The sequence below is a fragment of the Papio anubis genome, chromosome 3 (genome assembly GCF_008728515.1).
Source record: "Papio anubis isolate 15944 chromosome 3, Panubis1.0, whole genome shotgun sequence".
NCBI lineage: Eukaryota > Metazoa > Chordata > Mammalia > Primates > Cercopithecidae > Papio > Papio anubis.
In genome coordinates this window covers 176168970-176189837 of record NC_044978.1, presented here as the reverse complement: position 1 = coordinate 176189837, position 20868 = coordinate 176168970, and the positions used below count along the sequence as shown (strand labels likewise).

Sequence of the window (20868 nt, the reverse complement as noted above, 5' to 3'; positions counted from 1 at the left end):
CAGGCATACCATGTAAAATCACATCAAGGTAAATGGGGTATCTATCACCCCAAGCATTCATCATGTTTTTGTGTTATGAGCTTTCCAATTATATAATAGTTAAGTGTACAGTAAATTATGCTGTTGTGCTATCAAATACTAGATCTTACTCATTTAACTATATTTTTGTTCCCATTACCCATTCTTGCTTCCCCTACTCTCCTCACCATTCTTCTCAGCTTCTGGTAACCATCATTCTACTCCATCTCCATGAGTTCAATTGTTTCAATTTTTAGTTCCTACAAATGAGTGAGAACATGTGACATTTGTCTTTCTGTGTCTGGCTTATTTCACATAACATGATGACTTCCAATTTCATCCATGTTGTTGCAAATGACAGGATCTCATTCATTTTTATGGCCGAATGGTCCTCCATTGTGTGTATGTACAACACATTTTTTTATCTGTTGATGGACACAGGTTACTTCCAAATCTTGGCTATTGTGAATAGTGCTGCAATAAATGTGGAAGTGCAGATATCTCTTTGATAGACTGATGTCCTTTCTTTGGAGGTATATACACAGCAGTGGGATTGCTGGATCATATGCGAGTTGTATTTTTAGGTTTTTTGAGGACCATCCATACTTTGCTCCACAGCACTTGTAGTAATTCACATTCCCACTAACATTATATAAGGACTCCACTTTCTCTACACACTCATCAGCATTTGTTGTTGCCTATCCTTTGCATTAAAGCCATTTCAACTGGGATAAGATGATGTCTCATAGTTTTGATTTGCATTTTTCAGATAAGTAATGTTAAGCATGTTTTTCATATACCTATTTGCCATTTGTATGTCTTGAGAAATGTGTATTTGGATCTTTTATCCATTTTTACATTGGATTGAGATTTTTTTTTTCTTGAGTTGTTTGAGCTCCTTATATATTCTGGTTATCAGTCCCTTGTCAGATGGAGTAGTTTACCGTCTTTCTCTTGTGGACATCTATTCCGCTTTTGTTTCCTTCTGCTTGTGCAGAAGATTTTTTAACGATGTGATCCAGCGCTCTTTTTTTTTTTTTTTTTGACCCCTTGCTCTCTGTCTTCCTTCTCCAACTCTTTACTTTGAGCCTATGGGCTTCATTATGTGCAAGACAGGTCTCTTGAAGACAGAAGTTGGATGGGTCTTGGTTTCTTTTTTTTTTTTTGAGGCCGGGTCTTGCTCTGTCGCCAGGCTGGAGTGCAGTGGCGGATCTCCAGCTCACTGCAAGCTCCAGCCCTCCCGGAGTTCCAGCCATTCTCCTGCCTCCAGCCTCCCGGTGGCTGGGACTACAGAGCCCGCCACCTCGCCCGGCTAATTTTTTAATACTTTTAGTAGAGGCGGGGTTTCACCGTGTTAGCCAGGATGGTCTCGATCCTCTGACCTCGTGATCCAGCCCGTCTCGTGCCTCCCAAAGTGCTGGGATTACAGGTTTGGGCCATAAGCCCGGCAGATGCCGGTTTTCTTTATCAGCTTGCAGCTCTGTGCCTTTTTAAATGGGGCTTTTAGACGGTTTATGTTCAAAGTTAATAGTGCCATGAAGTTTTGATCTTATCATAAAGTTTGTTAGTTGGTTGCTTTGTAGTTTCCATTGTGTGTTTCCTTCTTAGCATCTGTGAGTTATGTACTTGTGTCTTTTAATGGTAGCAGGTATCATTCATTCTTTTTCATGTTTAGAACCCTGTCCACAGGATCTTTTTGTAGGAAGCTGGTTCAGCTATGATAGATTCCATAGCACTTGCTTGTCTGGAAAAGATTTTATTTCTCCATTGCTTATGAAGCTTTAGTTTGACAGGATATGAAATTCTTGGTCAACATTTCAATTCCTTAATAATACTAAAATTGGCCCCCAATCTCCCCTGGCTTGTAAAGTTTCTCCTGAGGAGTCCATTGTTAACATGATGAGGTTCCCTTTGTACATGATCTGACCTTTTATCTAGCTGCTTTTAAGATTTTTTTCTTTAGCATTGGCCTTAAATAGTCTGATAACTATATACCTTGTTCATTTTGTGTGGTACCTTGCAGGTATTCTCTGTTTTCTTTTGTCTGGATGTCTACCTCTGTAGCAGATTAGAGAAATTTTCTTAAGTGTTTTCCAGATTATTTTTCTCCTTGTCTCTCAGGAATGCCATAATTTGTAGGTTTGTTCACTTTATATAATCTCATATTTCTCAAAAATTTGTTCACTTTTTAAAATTCTTTCAAATTTTTGTCTGACAAGGTTAGTTCAAAAAGATTGGTCTTCAAGCTCTTAACTTTTTTTCTTGTGCTTGGTCCAGTCTATTGATAAAGCTTTCAATTGTATTTTGAAATACCTCAAGTGAGTTTTTCAATTCCAGAAGTTTTGATTGATTTCTTTTAAAGATGTATCTTTTCCTTCATTTCTTGGATTGCTTTAGAAGTTTCTTTGTGTTGATTTTCAACCTTGTCTTGGATGTTGTTGAGCTGCCTTGCAATCCATACTTTGATTTCTTTATCTGTCATTTCTGAGTTTCCATTTTGGTTAAGAACCATTGCTGGAGAGCTAGTGTGATCACTACATCTAGACTTTTGGTGTCACTACATTTAGACTTTCCATCATGCAAGAATTCTTGTGCTGATTCCATCTCATCTGGAGATGCTGGCATTTGTAATTTTTGCAACTATTTTCATTCAGGTGAGATTTTAAAATTTTAATTTCTTAACCTATAAGATTATTTTTCCTTTTTCTCTTTCTTCCCCTCACTTAGAGGATGTGACCGTAGAGGACTTGAGTAGGGTCCTTTGGCTTTGGTTCTATAGATCTGTGTGCTTCGGTCAGCATGTTTTATATTAGGCTGTGCAGTTTGACCTACAAGCCAGGAGAAGATGCTTATGGGTAACAGCCAACTGCAGCTAACATAGCTGGGTATATACTTGATCGCTTTTTGCTGGGAGAAGTCTGTTATCTTGGACAATGGGCTGATCTGTGGAGTACACAGTGGTCTGAGCTTTCTGATCAGACTTTTGGAGGGCTGGGGGCAAGACAGGTGGAGCCAGACAAAGAAGGTGGGGCTGGACTACCTTTAGGTCCTGCAATGGCCAGCACCAGCACCAAGGTAGAATACGTTGGGTGGCCATCAAGTGCCCAGATGTGTGCCTAGGCATGGAATTGGAAAACTTCTCAGCCTCAAGTTTTCTGTACAGGTAGGAAGGGCAGCCTAAACTGCTAATCCAGGAAAGGGGTGCCCCAGGGATGCCTAAAGATCTGCCTGGGCATAGAGTATAGAAGGCCCCACTATACCACAACCTCTGCATAGAGAGGGGTGGGATGGCATAGGCTGCTAATCCAGATGAAGGGGTGCTCTAACTTCCTGGAGATATGCCTGGACATGAAGAGGGCCCGGTCCCCCACAATTTCTGCACAGGAAGGGTGGGGCAGCTCAGGCTGCTGATCCGGGTGAGTGGGTGCTCTGACTGCCAGGAGATTTGCCTGGGCATGAAGCAGAGAGGGCCATCAGTATCTCTGCACAGGAAGGGTGGGGCGACTCAGGCTGCTAGTTCATTCAGGTGGGTGTTCCACACACCTGGAAATCTGCTTGAGTGTGTAGCAGAGAGGGTCCTGCTGCACCACAATCTCTGCACAAGAAAAGTGGGCAGCTCAGGCTTCCAGTCTGGCTGAGCAGGTGCTCTGAATGCTTAGAGGTATGCCTGGGCATGAAATGAAGGCTCCTTTGCACCAGGATCTCTGCACAAGAAAGGTGGGGTGGCTCAGGCTGCTGATCAAGGTGAGCAAGTGCTTCAAATTCCTGGAGTTCTGCCTGGGTGTGAAGTGGAGAGGCCTTCCCCTTAGCCCCCCGTACTATGATCTATGCCCAGGAAGTGTGGGGCAGCTCAGGCTGCTAGTCCAGGCAAGCATGTACTTCACATGCCTGGAGTTCTGCCTGGGGGTAGAGCACAGAGGGCCCTGATGTACCACAATCTCAGGGGAGCAGGCTGGGGCACCCAGAAATGACATATGCAGAGTAGGTACCTGTCACCAGTGAGTCTGGTGGCAAGTGTCATTGCCCAGGAGAAACCATAGCTGTAGCAGCTCTCCTCCTGCCCCAGGCCTGCAACAGGAAAGCACAATTCCAGTACCTACTGCTGAGGTGCTTTCCACCATTCTGGCTGTGGAAGCTAGTACCCTGCTCCAGTGCAAATGCTCGAGTCTTTGGCTTGAGACTAAAATGCCTGCATGGCCACGTTGCCATGTCACTAAAGAATGACAGACCTCATATGTGTCTGGGTTAAAATGGCGTTCTGCTCGCAGTCCCTGATCTGGGAAAATGCCTGCAATTTTTTTTCCAGTGTCTTGCCCTCTCAGTGCCTCCAAGCCTATCTCCCAGTTAGCTCTAGGACCTGGGAGAAACCAAATGCTCTCCCTTGGCCTGGGTTGCTCAGATAGGCAGTGGAAAGTTAAATCACAGAGGAAGATTCGCTGCCTTTCTCATGTACTGGGGTTTCACTCACTTTTACCAACCAGACACCATCATGAGAGTTATTTGCCCATATTCTCCTCTCTGGGATCTGGGGTGTTCTTCATGATTCCAGTGGATTCGTGTCTTTCTTCTTGAGTTAAAGATCGCAGAATTGATCCTCATTCCCTATCTTGCTATTTTCAAGTGGTTGATGCATGCTAAGCCAAAAGCATTTTTGCAGGGAATAGGGGAAGGTTGGGGTGTGGAGGGGAGTCCCCTGTAGGGGCGTGTTATTGTGTGATCATGTGTGACCAGCCACATGTGATGCCAGTAAATTCTATACATATGTGGATTTTTCTCCCAGATGTGATAAATCCATGACAGAAATAATTTTATGAGGAATTTCCCTGTTAAATGCTTTTTAATTTAAGTCTATTGGTGTGAGATGGAGGGAGGTGGGGAGACGATATTCCAGCATTATTTTTTAAGTTAGCATCTGCCTAGAATCTCTTTTCAATCTTTTAACTTTCTACTGTGCCTTTCTGTTTTAGGTGAATCTCTTATAAGTGACACTGCAAGAATTTTATTTTTAAAAAAGTCTAACAACCCTTGTTTAGAGATTTTACTTCCTTCATATTTGTTGTGATCCACTATTACTCCTATCTTTATTGTGCTTTAGGTTTGTTTCAATTATTTTTAATTTCCCTCTCTTGATGCCTTTTTCTTTACAGACTATTGTATTCTCTTTACCAAGAGTATGATATTCTATTTGAATTATTTCAGCCCAGAAATGTTAATGTGTCTATTTAAATGAACATCTCTAAAGTCAATTATTTTATCTTCCTCTGGAACATAAAGGCATGTAGAACATCTTAACTCCAATCACTCCCTGATTTCTATAATATAGTAAACCTATTCTCCTTATTTCACTTTAAAAAAAACACCACAGATAAACCATTTTTGTTATTTTACATGGCCAATTGTTACCAATATGATTGCTTGCATTGCAGCCCATTCTTCTGGCACTACTTTTTTTGAGGTGTATCCTTTAGAATTTGTCCTAGAGAAGTTAGGCTGGTGGTAAATCCTTTTTGCTTGTCTAAAAAATCTTTCAATCCTACATTGCTTATCAGTTTGGGTATGTTTTGAGAGATGTGTCGTTTGGCAGTTTCACTGTTGGGCAAACATTATAGAGCATACTAAAACCTGGATGGTGTAACTACTATAGACCTAGGCTGTAGGGTATGGCCTATTGCTCTTAGGCTGCAAACCTGTATAGGAGGTTACTGTACTGCATACTGTAGGCAATTTTAACACAACAATAAATACTGTAAAAAAGGAGCGGCAAAAATAAAGTATAATGATACACCTGTATAGGGCACTTACCACGAATGGAGCTTGCAGGGACTGAAAGTTGCTCTGTGTGAGTCAGTGGTGAGTGAATATGAAGGCCAAGGACATCAGTGTATACTACTATAGGTTTTACAGACATCCTACACTTAGGCTACACTAAATTTAGTTAATATTTTTCAATAATTAGCCTCAGTTTATTGTAATTTTTTATTCTGTAAACTTTTAAATTTTAAAAACTTTTTTTTTTTTTTTTTTACTGTTTTGTAATAACACTTAGCTTAGCCAGGTGCTGTGGCTCAGGTCTGTCATCTCAGCACTTTGGGAGGCCAAGGCAGGTGGATCACTTGAGGTCAGGAGTTTGAAACCAGCCTGGCCAACATGATGAAACACAGTCTCTACTAAAAGATACAAAAATTAGCTGGGTGTCGTGGCACATGCCTATAATCTCAGCTACTTGGGAGGCTGAGGCAGGAGAATTGCTTGAACCTGGGAGGTGGAGGTTGCAGTGAGCTGAGACTGAGCCACTGCACTCCAGCCTGGGTGACACAGTAAGACCCTGTCTCAAAAAAAACAAAAACAAAAACAAAAAAAAAACACTTAGCTTAAAACACCTTGTATGGCTACACAAAAGAATTTTCTTTATATCCTTATTCTATAAGCTTTTTTCCTTTTTTTTTTTTTTTTAACTTTGTAAAATGTTCTAGTTCAAATCAAAGAGAGAAACACACATTAGCCTAGGCCTACACAGAGCCATGATCATCAATAACATTATCTTTTACCTCCACATTTTGTCCCACTGGAAGGTCTTCAGGGGCAATATCACACATGGATCTTTCATCTCCTGTAACAACGCTTTCTTCTGGAATAGCTCCTGAAGGACCTGCCTAGACTGTTTCACAGTCTACTATTTATAAGTAGGAATATACTTTAGCAATAATAGTATAGTAAAAAATTGGTAACTCATTTATTATATATAAAGTATTATGTATTGTACATTATCATATGCATTACACATTTATACCACTGTTGGTGCAAGTTTGTTTGACCGACACCATCACAAACACATAAGTAATGCATTTTGCTACAACATTGATGGCTATGATGCCACCAGGTAACAGGAGGTTGACAGCTCCATTATAATCATGAGATTGCTATTGTAAATGCAGTCCATCATTAACTGAATTGTCATGATATGATACATGACTGTATTATAAATTTTCCTCATCACTTTAAAGATATAATTTTATTGCTTTGTAGCTTTCATTGTTGCTGTTACTCAACTGTCAACTTATATTTCCTAATCAAGAATGGTGGTTTACTCTCTGGCTGCTTTCAAGATCATACTTTTGTCTTTACAGTTTCATTAGGATGTGTCTTGGTAGCTAATTTCCGTTTTTTTTGTTTTGTTTTGTTTTGTTTTGTTTTTGAGATGGAGTCTTGCTCTGTTGCCCAGGCTGGAGTACAGTGGCATGATCTCGGCTCACTGCAACCTCTGCCTCCCAAGTTCAAGCGATTCTCCTGCCTCAGCCTCTTGAGTAGCTGGGATTACAGGCACATACCACCAAGCCCAGCTGATTATTGTACTTTTAGTAGAGATGGGGTTTCACCATGTTAGCCAGGCTGGTCTCGAACTCCTGACCTCAAGATCTGCCCACCTTGGCCTCCCAAAGGCCTGGGATTACAGGCATCAGCCACTGCGCCTAGCCCGCTAATTTCTATTTTTTTATTTGGCTTGGGATTTGGTTAAGCTTCACAAGTCTGGATTGGTATTTTGTTTTTCTTTAGTTTTGAGAATTTTCGGTAATTATTTCTTCAACTTCAAACAGTATTTCCTTTGCCCTGTGTTTTAAGCTGTTTTTCTCTAACTCAAAATAGACATTTAAAGACATTCTTACTCAGTCTTCCATGTTTCCCAAAGTCTCTTTCCTGTTTCCATCTGTCTTTACACTGCAATTTCTTCGGCTCCATCTTCTAGCTCACTGTTTCTCTCAGTCTTATTTAATATTATTTAACCCAATCCCTGAGTTCTAACTTTGGTAATTCTATGGCCCAGAAACTACTTAGCCACTTCAGAACCCTTCCACCTCATCTGTGTTTTGTTCTGGTTATTGTGTTAGTTTTCTTTGAAGGCATGCAGATGCAAACTGATGGGTTCAGTACCTGAACCCATCCCCAGTGCTTGCCTTTTATGCCAATGCATGAGTTGCTCTAGGCCCACATACTGGTAGAAACTAAGCATGGCATATGGCATCGTGGTACTTGAAATGACCATGTAGCCTGCCATGATCTCTAGGGGTCTTGTTAGATTCTCTTACATCCAGGCTCACAAGACTTTGGTAGGCCACATTTCATATTGATTCTGGAGAATGTGGACTAGCAACCACAGTTTGCTGTTGAGGCAGTGTCAGGAGTTCTCCTTCCAGTATAATTCCTTTTAATAGTCCATAGAGTAGCTCATACAGCTGGGACTGGGGTGGGGAAGAATTCCCTGTAACCAGATAATAGAGGAAGAAAAAGCTCAGGCTTTGGTTAAGTTGGCTTGGTATGTGGGTACAAATGACAAATAGACTTCTGCAGCCCTGAAACCCCTGCTCAGAAGTGGCCTGAAAAACAGTGGGGCAGAGAATTGGGTGGTATACCTGGTTAAAGAGATGAGTGGCCTGAAGTAAGAATATACATGGACTCAGGGGCAGTGGAGAATAACTGGGCCAGACTGATCAGGGACCTAAAAGGAGGACCACTAGAAGTGACTCGCCTCCATAAGAGTTCTAGCATAGGCTATAAACCCTAGAAGAAACATCGCATTAACCCACTTCTCATATAATGCTAAGTGATGGCTAAAGGTAGGAAATGGGTGAGCCTGAGAGAATGCCTTGCCATAATGGGGCACTAAAATGCTTAGAAAGTGAACTGACAGAGGCTCAATGGGAAGTGAATGCCATTAGTTACAGAGGCCTTCGAAAAAAAAAAATTTCTGGAACCATATATCCTCCTCTAGATCTAAACTGAACGAATCACCCTTCTGAGTCCAGGGAGCAGCCCGGTCCTACTACTCTGCTGTAAAGGGAGAATCCAGAGCAAGACCATGGAGGGTGCAAAGATCTTGTGTCTCTCATCCCCATCACCAGGATCCTATGGAAGTTTCATGGGAGTCTTCAAATTCTCTTTTGGAGAACCTCAAGAAGAGGTCAAATTCTGTAAGAATGAGAATTCACTGAGTTATCAAAGCAGCAACTGAGCTAGGTAAAGAGACCATTTAAATGAAGAGGTGGCAAGTATACTAGATTATGTGAACTCAAGGTTTTCTTTTTCACTGCCCAGTGTGGAAATAAGGCACTTGGGAAAGCTCTGTAATTGGGAAACTGCAGCAGTCATGACTGTGATCTCCTTGAGAATGAACTTGTAGGTCGTCTTTAAGTTTGTGAATAGCTTCTGCTATGTATTAATTTGGTACTTGGTTTGGTTTTCTCCTGATGTTAGTCAGTGAGGTCTTTGGAGATGGCTCTTGGCAGCAGCATAATGGCCTGGGCCCATGATGGGTCAGGGGGTCGAGACTTTTTCCTAGAATTAAAAACATGGTGAAGCTTCCAGAGAAAAAGAAAACTCCTATAAGAAATAAGAGTTGATATCTTAACTTCTAGGATAGAATGATAGAATTTATGCAATCTGAAGAACAGGGAAAAATATTGGAAAAAATGAAGAGCCTCGGGAACTTGTGGAACAATATTGAAAAAGCTAATATCTAGGTAACAGGAGTCCTAAAGAGAAAGAACAGAGAAATGCACGTAAAAATATTTGAAGAAATGACAACAGAAACATTTTCAAACTTAGGGAAAGATATAAATGTACAGATCTAAGAAGCTCAGCAAACCCTAATAGGATAAACCCATGAAAATCATGGTGAGGCAAATCTTAGACTGGTGAATGCCAAAGATAGATGTAATCATACAGAGAAAAATGTGCAATATATAGGGAACAATAATTTTAACTACTATCAACTTCTAATCAGAAACTATGGGGGCCAAAAGAGAAGTAAACAGTGTTTTAAAATGTTAAAAGAAACAACTGTCAATCTAGAATTCCATATCTAGCAAAATTGTCCTTTCAGATGAAAGTGAAATAAGGACATTATCAGATAAGAGAACTGAGAATGTGTTGTCAGCATCCCCATACTACAAGAAATACCGGCGTAGGTTCTTCAGGTTGCAGAGAAAGAATACCAGAGGAAAACTTGAATCTTCAGGAAGGAATGGCATCATTGGAAATAGTAAGTATGTTGGAAATTAGATGGTTGTTTTTAATCGATGACTAAATAGTAAAGACCTTTTCCTCTTTCTTTAAAATACACAGTACTCTTTAAAGCAAAAATTATTGTCCTATGAGGTTTAAAATGTATGTTGACATTACACACACAATAAATATAGCAAAAAAGATAGTGGTGGATAAGTGAATATGTATTTACAAGATTTCTACATATTATGTAATAGGCCTAACTATCAACTCTAAGTATTAGATTGTGAAAAGTTAAGGATAGATATTGTAACTCCTAGAGCAACCACTTAAAAGTGCAAAAGGATATTGCTAAATTGCCAATAGAAAAATAGAATCGATTTCATAAAAGCTCTCAAAAAATAACCCTGTTGGGTTAATGCCTAGAGAGACTGATATCACAGAACTTAATTTCTCCCTACTTTGTTTTTTCTGTTTGAACACACCTATTGTCATTAAACTAGCTTTAGAATCGTCGTTTTGAGATAGTATAGCAACATAGCACATATAATGGGAGGTGGGGGGAAGGCTGGACAAGGGCATGGCCCAGTGGACAAGAGTTTCTCATGTAGGAGGAAGACTGAAATAAACATCTCTATCGTCTTTAATACTCCTTTAATTCACAGAGGTGTAGTGTACCAACACTGAACTATAAGCCAGAAGACCTGGGTTCTGCATCAGCCACTTACTGCCTCTGTGACTTTCGTATTGCACTCGGCTTTGAGTTTCCTATCACTACTGTGAAGTTAATTCATGTCTCCCCCGGCACTCTGGATGACTTTCATAATACAGTGATATGATTTAAAATAACTGACAGTTTATAAAGTACCACCAGGAAGCACTGAGGGGTCATGGAGCAATTTAGAAGTGAACAGCAAGTCTGTAGGCTAGAACTTTATTTTGACTAATTGAATACTGCCATCTGCTGCACAGATCTGGGAAATAGCAGGTATTAGATTTCCAGGAGGAAGGAGATTCCTTCAAAATAACAAAAGTTTGCTTGCTTTATTTCTTGTCCCTTTGACCTCACTTTCCAAGTGAAAAGACCCAGAATATAAAAACAAAAAGGTCAAAATAACGTTGCAGAGGTCACTCTGACTTATACGAAAGGGTAGAGCTCAACTTTACAGGTCAGGTGGGATTTGAATAAGCCTCATGGTGAAAGGAAGGGATGGTATGAGGAGAACTAATAGGATCATAGTTAGCAGCCCTGGGGGAAACACTGGCCTGAAGGCAACCCTGAGTATGCCCACTTCCCAGCTGGGTGCCGAGGCAAGGTCCCTGCATGTATAACATTGAGTGAGATAATAATGGTGGCCACCTCTTAGATTGTTGTGAGACTTAGCGAAATGAGCTATGTCTTGTTTTTAGGACAGTACCTGTTAGTACATAACAAATATTAGCTGCTACTGTTGTAACTCAGACTGGGAAGAAATAAAGGAAGTTGATTGAAAATTCACTAGCACCTTTGGAATAAACTCCATATTAGCCCCATTCTCCCAAATAGATTTGAAGCAAGGAAGTGAAAGGAGACAGGTGATGAGATTTTTCAACTTCAGCAGAGTGTAAACACAGAATAACAGCAGCAACAGTTACCTTTCAATGAGACTTTATGTACCAGATGTAGCTCTGTGTGTTACATGTATTAACTCATTTAATCTTGATATCAACTCAATGAGGTGGGAACTTTTAATATTCCCATTGTATAGATGAGGAAACAGGCACAAAGGGGCTAAGTGTATTCAAGGTCATGTGGCCAACGAATGACAAAACTAGTGTGATGATTAACTGCTAAGGCTAAGAGATGCCCAGGTGGCCGGTTGGATGTTACTTGTAAGGTCTTTCTGGAAGAGATTAGCATTTGAACCCAGTAGACTGAATAAAGATCATCCTCACCAGTGTGGGTTGGCATTATCTAATTTCGTGAGAGCTTGACTAGAACAAAAAGAAGAAAAGCCAATTTGCTCTCTTCTTGTACTGGGATATCCACCTTTGCTCAGTCAGTGGCTCCTTTGGTTCTTAGGCTTTTGAACCCAGGCTTAATCACCACTGGCTTTCCTGGGGCTCCAGGCTGCAGATGGCGGATCATGGGACTTCTTGGTCTCTACAATTGTGAGTCAATCTCTTCTCTTTCTGTATATGGGTTCATACATCTAGCATCCATCCGTCTATATTCTATTGGTTCTATTTCTCTCGGGAACTCTAACATGACCGGAATGTAAAAGCATGGGATCTTGTCCCACATTTCCACTGCTTAGCTGCCATATGAACCATCGAAAATCAAACCTATCTTCTTTTGGGGATGGCGGGGGTGAGGAGCTATAACTGTATTATTACAGTTCTTTGCACGTTAAGCTTTATGCCAAATTTGTACAGAATCTGGCAACACACAGTGCAGCAGTGAGGATGACCAGAGGTCACTCTTGTTGCCATCTTCGCTTTGGTGGGTTTTGGCCGGCTTCTTTACTGGAACCTGTTTTCTCAGCAAGGTCATTATGACCTGTACCTTATACTGACTTCCTATCTTATCCTGTGACTTAGAATGCCTTAACCGTATCTGTCTGGGAATGCAGCCCAGTAGGTCTCAGTCTTATTTTACTCAGCTCCCATTTAAGATGGAGTTGCTCTGGTTTAAATGCCTCTGACAAAGCTGTTTGTCTCAATGTTGTTTGTTTGCCTCAGTGTTGCTTGTTTGCCTCAAAGCTGTGTGTACTGAAGCCACTCCCAATTTGGGTTTCTAGAGTTAGCAAATAAAAATACAGATGCTCGGCCAGGCACAGTGGCTCATGCCTATAATCCCAGCACTTTGTGAGGCCAAGGCAGGTGGATCAAGAGGTCAGGAGTTCAAGACCAGCCTGACCAACATGGTGAAACCCCGTCTCTACTAAAATTACAAAAATTAGCCAGACTTGGTGGTATGTGCCTACAATCCCAGCTACTCAGGAGGCTGAGGCAGGATAATTGCTTGAACCCAGGAGGCAGAGGTTGCAGTGAGCAGAGATTGTGCCACTGCACTCCAGCCTGGGCAACAGAGACTCTATCTCAAAAAAAAAAAAAAAAAGTACAGATGCTCAGGTAAGTCTGAACTTCAGATAAAGAATGAAGTTTTTCTTTGATAGACCATGTCCCATGCAATATTTAGAATGTACTTATTTAGAACATACTAAAAAAAAGTATTGATCTGAAATTCAGATTTAACTGAACATCTTGTGTTTATCTGGCAGCCCTACCTTGACTATATCCAGTAGGTGTTGTGTGTTGCTAAAATTACCAGTTGTGTTTCCTACTGAACACAGTCACATGCCTTGCTTCTCAAGCCTGACAATGAGCTGCGGCCCATAGAGTAAGTTCAGGCCAGAATGTCTCAGTTGCTTGAGAGAGTTCCAAATTAAAGTGAGTTGTGGGGAATATTCTAAACTTTTCAGAGTCAGTCCAGTGTAGTGATAGAAAGTAAGACTTAAGTGAGTTTAGTTCAAGGTATGCTAAGGCTTGGGAAAAGTGCTTCGCCCTTCCTGATGCAAGTATGGGGATGAGCGCATGACAGATGTCTTCCACGGCTTCAACCCTTCACCACCGCCTGGGGATTTCCCGCATCCTGCCTTTGTTCTATTCTTACTTGATTTAGTCTCACTTTGAGAAGCACATAGTTAAGTAATTTTCTAGGGAGCTCAGATATGCCCTCTGGCCAAGATTGACAGACAGTCCAGGAGGCTGTTCTAGCACCAGGCAGCTTAGTGTTAGGAAGAAAGGTAGGTTTTAGGAATAGGAGGACAGAGTGGCAGCATAAACTGTCAGAGGCAAGGTGGACACGTAGAAATAGGCAACAAGGACAGAATCACAACCAGGAGGACTCACCTGTAGGAATCTAAGTGATAGTTAATACACCACCCAGTTGCTAGGGGCAAGGTCGATTGACAGCCAACAAAAAGTACCACTAGATTCATGAAAACTGAGACTGACATCAGCCTTCCCAGTGAAAAGCCATGATTCTTAAGTTCCAGAACTGAGCCACTGATTCAACAGAAGCCTGAATCTCCTTGAGGAAAGACTCTGCAATAGGACAGGAAGTATATTCACTAATTTCCCAGTCCTTCCTCATAAGAAGTTACAGCCTTTTATCATCATATCTGTACACTGGGGGAAGGGAAATACCCATATCTTTCAAGGGCAGTTGGATGGATATAGGGTCTAAGAGGATGCTAAAACCATGAGGGCTAACATGCCTTCATGCTTCCTTCTTAGATTGGACAAGGTAAATAGAGGCCAGGTGGCAAACAGAGTCCTGGCCTAAATCCATTTCACAGGGGGTCAGTGTGTTCGTGGACTCACCTGTGTTGATTTTCCTGATCCCTGAGTGAATTGATCAGGATGGATATACTTAGTAACTGGCAGAACACTCACACTAAGTCCTTGAACTGTGGAGTACACCTATGTAATCGGAATAGCTAAGTGGAACCCTCTGAAGTTACCCAACCTCCAGGCCAAGGGAGTAAATATACAGCAATATATTATGTAGGCTGGAATGGCAATGAGTGCCATTGGAGTGCTGCGCTCAAAGATTTTAAGGAGATAGGGTTGCTGCTCCCCATTACATCTCCATTTCATTTGCCAGTTTGGCTCCTGAAAAAAACCAGATGGCTCACGACTGATATAACTACTGTCAACTCCATCAAGTGGTAGCCTAATTATAACTATTATTATATTGTGGTTTCATAATTATCATAGATAATTATGACATAGCTTCTGGCTACTTAGTATGTGTTCACTGATTTGGTGAATGTATTCTTTTCAATCCCATCAGAAGAGAGGATCAAAAGCTTTTGCATCTGCCTGGGATAGACAGTGGTACACAATCAGGGTCTTGTCCCAGGAAATTGTACTCTCTCTAATGCTTTCTCCAGCAATATAGTTTAATGGCTGTTCTATCATCTGGATGTTACACAGACTATTATGCTGATCCATTATATTGATGAAATCATGAAGATCTGACCTAAAAAGGAGAAAACAGAGACAACAGTGGAAGCCTTAATAAGGTATATGTGTACCAGTTGGTAGAAGAAATCCCTACAGAATTTCAGCAGCCAGCCAAATTTGTGAGGTTTTAGGGGAACAGTGGTTATTGCATCTTACATATACTTCCTGTTGTAAATTAAAGGAACTATGAAGCCCTTCTGATTTGGAAAGATCATATCTCATGCTTGGGAATATTGCTGTCATCCACTAACTGGGTTGACTCTGAAGGCTGCCAGTTTTGGAGGGCCAGGAACAAGAAAGCAATCTGCAACAGATTAAGCTACAGCTCCAAGGAGCTCTGCCACGCAACTGGAAAATCTCATGGTGCTAGAGCAGGATCAGAATGCATGACCTGTTGGTCAGCTGCCCGTTTTTGTCAATAAAGAACTATTCGGTTCTCTAAGAAATTTTCCTCTCTTTGTTCTAGGGCAATGGCTCTCAAATTTCAGTGTGTGTATGCATACGTATGTATGTGTGTGTGTATTCCTCCTATTCAGAGGGCCTACAAATGCATGAATGGGGAGAGATGTGAAAGCCCTTTTTTTTTTTTTTAACAATAGAATAACACCTAATATAAAAGGAATGGAGTTCAAAATCAGCAGTGGATGCTGGGGATTAAAGTTTGAGATAGTTACACAGTCTCAAAGTGTCCCCTGTAAGCTGCCCATTGATTATAGAGGGGAAAATAGTAGCTTTAAAGTGGAGCGACCTAACAGACACCGCCTAAACAAATCATGAGCCCACCTGGTGCCCTTATCGTGGTTTCTAAATGTCATTCCCAACTAAAAGGAAGCTTGTAATCTTGGAGAAGAGGCCAATTTCAGGATGAAGACAGGGACAAGATGAGCCTGGGGCCACTTGTCCAGAGGTAATGAAGTGTTCAAAGAATGACGGCGATGTATCAAAAGCACATATAGGCCATGTTGAGGAAGGTCCCATTGGACAAATATCTGAACATTTTAAAGGCAAAATAAATGATGGCAGTAATGAATAACAGTCATCTCTTGGTTTCTGTGGGGTATTGGTTCTATGACTCCCCATGAATGCCTAAGTCCCCCAGTAGGCCCTCTGTATCCTTGGATTCCACATCTGTGGACTCAACCAACCACAGATCAAGTTCCCATGGATATAGAGGACATACTGGGTACATGTTAAAAAAAAAAAGTGAATCCATGCATCTCTCTCTATATAAATGAGTAATTATATAAATGGGGAGAAGTAAAAGCTTTTTTTAAAAAAAAAACAATAGAATAACACCTAAATATGGAAGAAAGGATGGAGTTCAAAAATGAGCATTGGTTGCTGTGGACAGAAGTTTGAGATAGATAGTCTAAAAGTGCCCCTTACAAATTGCCTATTGATTACAAATGGGAAAACAGTAACTTTAAAATGGAGAAGCCTAACACATCACCTAAACAAATGATCAAAGTTAACACTAGCAATTTTGGAACAAATGAATGTCATGAGCCTTCTGATCAGAGGCACCAAGAAGGACACACCATCACTTCTGGTGCAATCCTGCCATGCATAACCTGAATCAAATCATGAAGAAAACTCAGACAAACCCAAGTGTCTTTTTTTTTTTTTTTTTTTTTTTTGACTTTGACAGATTTTCTACCAAAAAAAAAAGTGACCTTTACTCTTCAAAATTATCAAAAGGAGAATGAGGAGCTATTCCAGATTAAAGACATGACAACCACAGCACGTGATTCTGTACTGGATCCTGCACTGGGCTGGGGGTAAGGGGAGCTAGAGCAGACATTGAGACAATTGATGGACATTTGATTAAAAACTAAGAATTAGATAATATCAGTATTAACTTCTCTGGGTTTCCTAATTGTACTGTGGTTATATGAGAGAACATTCCTATTCTTCAGTAAAAGGTTTTGATGTTTTAAGCTTAATCTCAAGTGGTTTAGAAAAAAATGTGTGTGTCCCTATTTGTGTTTCTATGTGAATATGAATATACATTTACACAGAAACAGAAAAGGGGAAAGGTAAACAATTGGTGAATCTGGGCAAAAGCTATATAGCATTTATTATACTATTGATGTAATGTTTCTGTAGCTCTAATACCATATCAAAATTAAAAGCTTGGAAAAGACTACAAAAGAAAGAGGAGACTACGGGAATGCAAGATGACAATGCAATGGTCTGGAGGGTCACAGTAAAGAGCCAAGACTTTACTCAGTGGAGCCACTAATGGGTTGTAGGTTGGGGATATTTTGGAGGATGACTTTAGCCATGGTATACAGGAGGAGGAAGATTGGAGACCTGAGAAACAGTTTAAAACAGTAGCAGCACCAACAACAAACTTACGAAAAAGCCCGGGGACTGAATGATGGAATTTAACCCACATAAGCATCAGCACTTCTCACTGTGAATCCTGATCGTGTCCCTTTATTCCTGAAAAGCTGAAGTAAGGAAATGTACTCAGTAAACCTTGATTAATCCATATCCATCTGTTTATGGACATCAGGAGAGTACTGGTGTGGCTTGCTCAGTGCTATGTAGTAAACAAACTTCTAAGGGACAACAGACTCTCGCTCTGTTGCCCAGGCTGGAGCATAGTGGCACAGTCATGGCTCACTGCAGCCTCATCCCCCCAGGCTCAAGGGATCCTCCCGCCTGAGCCTCCCCAGTAGCTGGGACTACAGGGCATGTACCACCATGCCTGGCTATGGATTGACTGGTTGTTGAGATGGAGTCTCACAATGTTGCTCAGGCTGGTCTCTAACTCCTCCTGGGTTTAAGCCATCCTCCTGTGTTGTCCTTCCAAAGTGTTGGGATTACAGGTGTGAGCCACTGTACCCTGCCAGTAGTAAAATATTAACCCTATTTCTGGATGAACAGACCGAGGCATAGTTCATTTACCAAGCTTTCATTAGGAATTGAGTTCTTGACCACCTGGAACATTTTCCCTGGGCCTTTGTGGGTATTTATCCTAGAGGATACGCTGCTTTTGGTGGGTTTGTGGTTTAGGAAAGAACCCAACTGGAACCAGGTCTCCTGGGGCCATAAGGCCCTGCTCTGCTTAGCATCCCCTAGCCAGGCTGGATTCTCAACACTTTGTAAATCTTAGTCATCTTTCTCTGCTACTCTCATTTCCAAAGTGGAGATAAATAGCACCCACTGGCCCAGCTTGGTGGCTCACGCCTGTAATCCCAGCACTTTGGGAGGCCAAGGCGGGCGCATCACCTGAGGTCAAGAGTTTGAGACCTGCCTGGCCAACATGGTGAAACCCCGTCTCTACTAAAAAATACAAAAAAAGAAAAAAGCAAAAAAAACCTAGCCGGGCGAGGTGGCAGGCGCCTGTAGTCCCAGCCACTCGGGAGGCTGAGGCAGGAGAATGGCGTGAACCTGGGAGGCGGAGCTTGCAGTGAGCTGAGATCCGGCCACTGCATTCCAGCCTGGGCGACAGAGCGAGACTCCGTCTCAAAAAATAAAATAAAATAAAATAAATAAAAATACAAAAGTTAGCGGGGCGTGGTGGCAGACGCCTGTAATCCCAGCTACTCAGGAGCCTGAGGCAGGAGAATTGCTTGAACCCGGGAGGCGGGGGTTGCAGTGAGCCAAGATGGCGCAATTGTACTCCAGCCTGGGGGACAAGAGCGAGACTTCCTCGCAAAAAAAAAAAAAAAAAAAAGCACCCACTGCAGAGTTTTGCTCTAAGGATGAATTGAGATGAATAAATGTAACACAAGTGAAAAAAAAAAGGAGTTGGGGGTGGGTGGGGCCGCAGGCCCCCGAAGCTGGGTGTGGGTGGGCCGTGCCGTGCATGCCCGGCTACGGAGAGAGGCGTGGCACATGTGGGGCGGGGCCTGAGTGTGCCTGCGTCGCACCACTCCAGGAGGCGGAGGCTATTCCCTGGAGGAAAAATGGGCCACTACGAGGCTGCAGAGGAGACTGCCTTTATTGTTGAAGTGAGCAACATTGTAAAAAAGGCTATAGAAAGGATAATTGGGGCCGGGCGCGGTGGCTCTCGCCTGTAATCCCAGCACGTTGGGAGGCCAAGGCAGGCGGATCACAAGGTGAGGAGTTCGAGACCAGCCTGGCCAAGATGGTGAAACTCCGTTTCTACTAAAAATACAAAAATTAGCCGGGCGTGGTGGCAGGAGCTTGTAGTCCCAGCTACTCATAGGGAGGCTGAGGCAGGAGAATCGCTTGAACCCGGGAGGCGGAGGTTGCAGTGAGCTGAGATTGCGCCATTGCATTCCAGCCTCGGTGACAGAGCAAGACTCCGTCTCAAAAAAAAAAAAAAAAAAAAAATTTCACCATTGGTGGTAATGTTTGTCAACACAGCAAAGTGAACCAGTGGACCACAAACGTGGAACAAATTTTAAGCCAACTCACCAAGCTGGGAAGACAATTTAAATACATGGTGACCTGTGTAATTACACAAAAGAATGGAGCTGGATCACACATGGTAAGTTCCTGCTTCTGGGACAGCTCTACTGATGGGAGCTACACTGTGCAATGGGAGAATAAGACCATGTACTGCACTGTCGGTGCCTTCGGACTGTCTACTTGACCTCCCAGTCCATCCTATAACCTTTCTGCTTTTGTCTCTAGTTCATCTTCTAACCACCAGCCATGAATGCAATGAACTCCTTTCTCGTTCTCTTTAAGTGTGTTTTATGGCACTCTCAAAAACCAAATGACTGCGCTGTGATGTGAACCGCACCGAAGTCCGATGAGTATCCCCCCTGTAGGTCAACTGCAGCCTGCGTTGCCACTTATCTTAATATGACAACTTATGTCTAACTCTGAATATTTCTTTTCAAAGGTGCTAAAATCTGAAATCTGCTAGTGTGAAACTTGTTCTACTCTCTGAAATGATTCAAATACACTAATTTTTCCATGCCCTATACTTTTGTTAGAATAAATTATTCGAATCTTTAAAATTATTCGAACTTTCAGGTTCTTTCAACAAAAGCTGTTTTCAAAAACTGTAAAACACTTGTCCAGAGCTTTCCAGTACCTAAGATAGATTTAACTTCATGGAGGTCTGTGTGGAAATGACATTAACTTCATTAGGCTAGTAAAGATATGTTTTACAACCTGGTAAGTTTTGCTGAAAGATATGAGCACTCCATTTCCAAAGGTGCCTGCCTTTGCTGTTTGAAGAGTCTGAAACCACATATGTTAGCCATGAAAGAGGAGACCATTTTCCCCAAGAGATGATATAAGATGGTTTGCATGTCATTGTCCTCAAAACATACTGATATTGGTTATTCAAATACATGCATTATGTGTGCTCTGTTTAGAAAAGGGTGGTAAATATGAAGAGAACCACTCACGACATATTCTCATGGTTTTCCAGTAGCCTCATCATCATACAAGAAAGACAGATTATACCTCTGTGATATGAACACTCTCATTAAAAGAGTCAGGATTACATGTGTTCTTGGTTTGTTCAATAATAAAAAAAAAAAATACTTGGTTATACAGTGAATGGATAACTGGTTTCATAGCACGAACTAAGGTCTCCAACTCCCAGTTTTTAATACTAAAGTAACCAATGTAGTGTTAAGAGCATATGTGAGCTCCAGAAATAGGCTGCCTGAATTTGAAGATCGGCACCATCTCCTAACCAGGTATGTGCTCTTATGTGAAACATTCATCCCCTCTCTGCTTCAGTCTCCTTGTGTGTCTAGTAGGTATGAGTATCTACTTCAGTGATTTGATGGGAAGAGTAAATAAGTAAATTTATATTAGAGCTGTTCCTAGACCATAGTAAGTGTACAATGTATGTTTGCTGTTAGCAGTAGAATTATTAGTAATGTATTTTATAACACT

At 41.6% G+C, this 20868-nt stretch overlaps 1 long non-coding RNA gene across 5 annotated transcripts in view; it reads left to right on the top strand.

The window, feature by feature from the left end:
- Window positions 1–15472, top strand: part of LOC103884209 — a 36689-nt gene extending 21217 nt beyond the window's left edge. For 3 of the 5 annotated variants that reach the window (XR_002521926.2, XR_002521924.2, XR_002521923.2), the window contains 3 exons: window positions 9896–10054; window positions 12080–12168; window positions 15001–15472. This is a non-coding gene — a long non-coding RNA (uncharacterized LOC103884209). The remainder of the gene's footprint in view (window positions 1–9895; window positions 10055–12079; window positions 12169–15000) is intronic. The other 2 variants (XR_002521927.2, XR_002521925.2) reach the window with 2 other exon arrangements.
- The last annotated feature ends 5396 nt before the right edge of the window (window positions 15473–20868 follow it).